The sequence below is a fragment of the Gymnoscopelus braueri genome, assembly GCF_963280865.1.
Source record: "Gymnoscopelus braueri genome assembly, chromosome: 15".
Classification (NCBI taxonomy): Eukaryota; Metazoa; Chordata; class Actinopteri; order Myctophiformes; family Myctophidae; genus Gymnoscopelus; species Gymnoscopelus braueri.
The window spans coordinates 8,046,565-8,053,904 of NC_137620.1; the positions used below are offsets into that span (position 1 = coordinate 8,046,565).

Sequence of the window (7,340 nt, forward strand, 5' to 3'; positions counted from 1 at the left end):
CCAGATACAGACTAGTTTTGACCAGCTACAGACCAGACATAGCCAACTGACTAAACAGAAAGATCAGTTACAGACCAGTTTTGACCAGCTACAGACCAGACATAGCCAACTGACTAAACAGAAAGATCAGCTACAGACTAGTTTTGACCAGCTACAGAGCAGACATAGCCAACTGACTAAAGAGAGAGATGACATGAAGATGAGGCTCTGTGGTGAGTGAGACAGCACTATCTCTTCATTGTTATATCATGTTGTTCATAACATAAGCATTAATTTGTGGGGGGAAGTGGCTAACTTCATTTGTTGTTATTAGAATCACCTGGATGGCAGACATTTGACAGAGGTTGTTATTACATCTCTACTGGAAAGAAAAACTGGGAGGACAGCAGACAGTGGTGTAGAGACAGACAATCAGACCTGATTGTCATAAAGAGCAAAGCAAAACAGGTGTGTGTGTGTGTGTGTGTGTGTGTGTGTGTGTGTGTGTGTGTGTGTGTGTGTGTGTGTGTGTGTGTGTGTGTGTGTGTGTGTGTGTGTGTGTGTGTGTGTGTGTGTGTGTGCGCACACACACATTAGTGCACTTTGTAGAGACACACATCTATTGTACAGTTTGTACATCAGTAACCAGCAGCTTTTCTGTCCAGGACTTTGTTGCCAGTTTCAACAAGAGAGTGTGGCTGGGTTTGACCGACAGAGACAGAGAAGGATCTTTCAAGTGGGTAGATGGAGCACCACTGACCACACCAACGTAAGACTGATCATCTTCATTTTACCTTCATTATTCTAAAGGGTATTAAATGTTTACAAAATTACTACACTGTCACTAAGACATCTGTGTCTACTTCACTATCCAGTTAATTAGCATCTAATATCTAGAACAGTGGTTCTCAAAGGGTGTGTCGAGGTATACTGATGTGTCATGAGCAGTGTTGGGCAGTAACTTGTTACTTATCAATATATTACTGTAATATAATAACTTTCCCCCGTAACCAGTATTGTCATTTTAATATTATTACATTACTGATCCAAGTAACCTTGCGTTACCAGAGCCGGATTAACCCTTTGTGGTGCCCGGGGCTACGACCCGTTTTGGTGCCTCCGAAACAGGCCGTGCCTGTGAGGCCATGCCTGTGCATGTCTTCACTGTATGGGTTGTATTTTGTCTGAGCTGTCTGTGTCCAGCTGCATAGAACAGCCCAGACCCAGAGCCATGGAGCAGCCCTTTCAAGGAACTAGGAGGTTGTCACATGCACAAATAGAACATATCTACAAGCTATCAACACTTTGCGATGATACATATTATTAGCTTGTAGATCTGTTCTTTTTAAGAACAGAAGCCAGTGCCAGGCATGCATAGTACACACATACAGGAATACATATTTTGACTTTTTATATTTCTTTGTAAGTTAATGCCCTACTTCATTTTACAAGACTGTCGCACAAAAGTAGTGAAAATAGCAGATTTACAAGCCCAAGGCTTGCAGATTAGTTATTTTGACTATTTTAAAATGTGTTTTAAATAATAATAAAGAAAAATAGTAAAAGTAATAAGTAATATAATAATGTAAGCCAACACACACAGGCGCCGAACGGCGCGTGTCAAAACAGCCACCCCCATTATTTTCAATGAACCTACCCCACACCGGCGTGCGTTCACGCCTTGCCCGGTGCTCCGATACAGCACTGTTCTATTTCCAGGCGTCGCCACGTATGAAAATGATTAAAACAATTATTAACACGACTGTTAATGTATTCATTTAAACGACTGCTTGCAGGGAGGGATGGTTCAATATTTTGTGAGTACACGTGTTGGGTATTTAGACTATCAATAAATCATTTATCTTTTGCAATTAGCCTATAACTACAGCCTTCATTTAGATTCTAATACTTCAAAGCCATAATGTTTAAAAAACAAGAGGCTGTTATTTAAAGTAAGCATGTGTTTACTTGACAATGTCACGTTCATGGTTAAAATTAATTGTTGTTTACTGTGTTGCTGAAACTCGGCGAGGCGACAGGCTGACTTTAATCATTATGCTGAAATCCTGTGTCCCCCATGACTGCAAGGGGCTGCAAATGTTTGGCCATAAAGACCCCAATGTTTTAGTTATGAGTTTGATCTTATCATCTGCTTGAAATGAAGACGCTTTTTAAATGCTATGGGGAGGTGTTCTTTCCTACCCGACTCTCTCCTCCTTGCTCTGTCATCGGACACTGGGAGGATTTCTGCATAAAATGGTAGCCTATATTGAAAGTAGGCTATTATAATCCATAACTTGTTAGTTGGAAGCTGATTTTAAACAGTCAACGTTTTATCCTCCACGTCTTGTCATTGTCGTCACCCGTCATATAATACTTATTCTATTAATATAGTAAGTGAATCCTAATGATAGTGTCGTTTGCCGATCAAGCACGTGTTGCATCGGGTGATTTGATTCATTGACAGACGTATGTGTGATATAGTATAAACTTTAGGCAGCATGTCACTGCACTGTTATATAGTAGCCTATCTAGTTAGTTGTCTCATCCAACATCGCACTCCAAGCAGCACAAAAAGTGCACACACACACACTCAGACGTGCACTCGCATCAATGTGCACGGTCTCCCGACAAAACCCTCTCCCTTTAGGAAAAGAGTAGGCTACTGTAGGTTTTATTTTGAACGTTTTGAATTGTCTCTTTTGGTAAACATGAATGGTTTAGAATTTTTTTAAATAGGCAGTTAAAAAAATAACAAAAACATTTTATTATTATGAAATAATAATAATAATAATAATAATAATAATAATAATAATAATAATAATAATAATAATAAGGGTAATAATAATAATAAGGGTAATAATAATAATAATAATAATAATAATAATAATAATAATAGGCTAATAACTGGCTTCATGCTAACATCCCTACGACATGTAAATGTGTAGCTATCTTAAAATGAATAGGCTGTACATACTGTAATTGTTAGGGTAATAAGGTAAGGTACAGTAGACCTTTATTATAAAGGTGAACCTAATGACTATTGAACTGAACTAGAGAAAAGTCATATATATAAAAACGGAGCTTATCCTCCACTACCAGATGCATATTGGATGTTATTTTCACCCCTAAACCTACCATATCAAATCACAATGCACTACATGATAATACCTTTCAGTATTTATGATACTGTAGAAGTAGAATACCATTTATATTGTTGTTCATATGGAATACAGCCTGATTTTGAAGCTTTGCTACTAGTTTGGTATAAATGATACCATAGTCAGTAGGTTTATCTAACCAGTTATATAATCATCTACTAGTTATATGCAGTTAGCAAACAACTGGTAGCCCAACAACTGTTACATTGATCTGCTGCTTAAAAATAAATAAATATATATTTCACTGCTCAGATAATTAGGCCTACTGTACGTTTTGAAGTTATTCAATACAAAATGAATGAAATAACTCCCATATCGTCCTGCAGCACGCCTACCCCTCTAGTGCAGTGGTTTTCAACCCTTTTCATATCAAGGTCCATTATTTATTTGGCATTTGAGCCACAGACCACCATTTGATGAGATTTAGACTCTCAGACCCAAGACTTACATTTTGTTATAGTTGGATACGATTTTGTCCACAATTCCATCCATAATGTATTGATGTTGGTTCCATAGTAGAGACAACAGGCAAACGTTGATCAAAAATAACAATTCTTCTAAATTTTCTATTTGTGTAGACTTCTTGTAAATTAAGTAATGCAGATGTTTAACAATATTTAACTCTTGAGAGTTTAAAATGAAACCAAATGGATCCGTAGGGGTCCATTTGGTTTCATTTTACACGTTCAAGAGTTACAGATCTAATAAGGGTCTATTTGGTTACCAACTCTCCATCATTTAGCTGGGGACCACCTGGAACCACCTCAACGACCACACTGGTGGTCCCCGGACCACTGGTTGAGAACCACTGCTCTAGTGCATCAGCAGTCGCAACAGTGCCATCTACTGGCTTGAAACAATCAAGAAACAGCTAATTCCTGCAGCCGTGTGGCAGCCAAACCAGAGCTTATCCTCCACTACCAGATGCATATTGGATGTTAATTTCACCCCTATACCTACCATATCAAATCACAATGCTAGGCTACATGATAATACCTTTCAGTATTCATGCTAGCCTACTGTAGAAGTAGCCTATCATTTATATTGTTGTATGGAATAAAGCCTGATGTTGAAGCTTTGCCACTAGTTTGGTATACATTTTACCCGTAGGTTTCCCAGTTATATAATAATCTACTAGCTACATGCAGTTAGCAGACAACTGGTAGCTAAACAACTGTTACATTGATCTGCTGCTTTTCAGAACATGATGTCACTGTTCAGATTATTAAGTTTTGAAGTTATTAAATTGTCCTGCAGCACGCTGCATGCTGATTGATACCAGCTAAAGTTGATACCAGCTAATAACTTATATAATTACAAGGGAATAATAGTAAAGTAACTAGTAATGTATTACTATTCCTGAGTAATATGGCTAACACTGGTCATGAGATCCAGGTGAACCTTGGGATTTTGTGGCAACCACTCATTATTAGAGAAATATATGAAATATATACAAATAGGCTAATTATAATTTGTATTTTATTTTATTTACTATATCAGTACTTTGTGTGCACTCATTTCTCAATCCTAAAATGAACATTTTAACTATTCATTCATTCATCTATCCCACACATTTTCAAAAGTGGCAAAAATAGCCGATGTATGCTTACAACAGATTGCGATGCAACACGTTGTGAGCTTGTAGATCGGCTAATTTAGCAATGAATACATTTGAAAAAACGATTTAGAGTGAAAAAACATTCTTGTAAAAGTATTGTAATAATTATATGTTCCTACTTCTACAGGTACTGGATGTCTGGTGAGCCTGATGGTGAAATCAATGACCCTGCAAGAGGCCTTTACCTCAATGCAGTAACAGACTGTGTTGAGTATTATGATGGGTCTCATTTTTCCTCTTCTAACAGAGGATGGAACGATGCACGCTGTTTTCATCATTTCAACTGGATCTGTGAAAGAGCTCTGTGCTGAAACCATCATGTTCACCATGTATCAGTTAGCTGGTGTGTATATGTCACAGGGAAAATGGCATTCCAGGGAAATTGACAGGGGAGCGCTTGTTTTATAGGCACGGGGCGGTGCTGCGAGGCGGGGCTTTGATGCGAGGACGACGACCACAACAACAACATACTAACCAGGAAGCTACGCTAGGCGAACGCTGAAAATAAAATGGATAATATGAGAGAAATACTCAAGTAAAGTACGAATACCTCAAAATTGTACTTGAGTAAATCTACTTTGTTACTTTGCACCACTAGTACAAGCCTCAGTGGCGCACTTCGATAATCATTGGACTCCCCACCCACTACCACTGGGAGCCGGGGTTTGACTCCAGCTTGGGACATTACTTTTTCAAACAACCGCGGACTACTTTTTTTTCGCTGATAAAGTATAGTTTTGGACCATGACGGTAGGCGCTCCGACTTAGCAGACCTTGAGGCAGAGGAGTCGCGCCCGAGCGCCTCCAGGCGCGAGTGCCCGCGACGACCTGCCGATGGTCTGCTAGTCGACTTAAGCGCCGTCCGAGTTATGTACCGATAGGCACAGAATCGTAAATGATGTTGTGTGGGGACTGCGTTTGCCCCAAGTGCCACTCACTGCACTAACATAGCCCGCCAGGCCCGCCCCCTGGAGTGTGTGTGTGTGTGTGTGTGTGTGTGTGTGTGTGTGTGTGTGTGTGTGTGTGTACACGCGCGCGTGTGCGCATGCGTGTGTGCGTGCTGGTTTATGCATGCGTGCGTGTGTGGTGTGGGGCTCATGTCTGGCTTGCATTGCCCTCTAGCGTTGATTCTACAGAATTGCATGAGGGGCATGAAAACAAGCGTACCCCTTTCAATTTCCCTGGAATGCCATTTTCCCTGTAACATATACAGCTACATGATGGCTGTGTTTACATGTGGTAGTTTGTGTGTTTGCTTTGGTTTGTCTGCCTTGCAGTTCTACCCAATATGCACTGTAGACATTATATTACGATTTATATTCATATTTTCATTATTTAGTTAAAGGGAAGCCAGAATGTGAATAACATTAATCTAACAGCCGTCTGTTCCATTTTAATACCATGTTTCATGTAGATTAATATAATGTTTGTTGTTATTGAAGATAATATACAAAGTTGTACAAGTTGCATTATTAGTATTAGTATCATCATCATCATCATCATCATCATTATTGTGTCAGTAGGCTTTATAAACACATTAATGAGACAATACTCTCATACAGTATGTTTATAATCACTAGACCATACCCGGTGAAGTGCTCAGGCGAAAGTAGTTGCAAACGTGGGTTTATTGCGCGTCCTGTCGCGCGTCCCCCCCGCGCGTCCGGTCGCAGAGGTTTGTAAAATTATAGGAGGATGACGAAAAAAAAACATCACATGGATGCACCTGGGACGGATCATCAGTGTTGTAGCCTGGGGTCATAGGATGTTACGGGTCTCGCAACATACACCCTCGCCCAGGTGACCCAGCCAGGGTTGATCAAGCCCCGACTTACGTCCCAGGTAGCTACCCACGGTCAGTCCTAAATAGGGAAAGACAGGGCCACTCAATACGCTTGTCCGAAACTACTCTGCCAGGAATGGGGGAGAGGAGAGGCTCTGGCACGTGGAGGGACTAGGCTCTGTGGATGGCCTCCTGGCCGGGCTCCTCCTCCGTCTCACCAGGTCCAGGACCTGAGCGTTGCACCAGACTCCCCCGCTCCAAACATTTCATTCTGGTGTGATGGTGTCTTGGGCCGTGGTGGCAAGACTGCATATATCAATGTTTATAAAGTATAGGTTGTGGGCATTTTGCAGATTTGACATGAATGCAATTCTCACATTGAATTATTATTATTATTATTAACAACAGAAGTATACAGAATTATTGTATGTATTCATTTGAGCATTAATCTGTCTTATCATGGAGCTTTGTTAACAACATGGACATGATATATGTACTCTAGCCCCACCTTGTGGTGGGTGAACGTTTCACTACTAGATGAAACTGAGTTCAGAAGGTTTATTCAAACAGAAGTTGAACATTACTTATAGTTAAATAGAACACATGCTAGGCTGTGCTGAGAGGACATATTATTGATTATACATCTGCAGCAACAACTAAACGAGAGCAGCATCGATTAGAAGATTAAACTGAAATATTAGGAACTGTATCGGTTATCCTAAACTCTAGCCCAACTAAAATTATTTTGTAAAACTCTGTGTGAAAGTGAGCTGGTGCTCCTCTCCAAAGGTTGAACTAT

General features: G+C 40.1%; 1 long non-coding RNA gene across 1 annotated transcript; it reads left to right on the plus strand.

Moving 5' to 3' along the window:
* Window positions 1-332: 332 nt before the first annotated feature.
* On the plus strand, window positions 333-5,078 carry LOC308101965. Its single transcript, XR_013934591.1, has 3 exons — window positions 333-447; window positions 645-748; window positions 4,886-5,078. It is a non-coding gene; the product is annotated as an uncharacterized lncRNA (long non-coding RNA).
* Window positions 5,079-7,340: the final 2,262 nt, after the last annotated feature.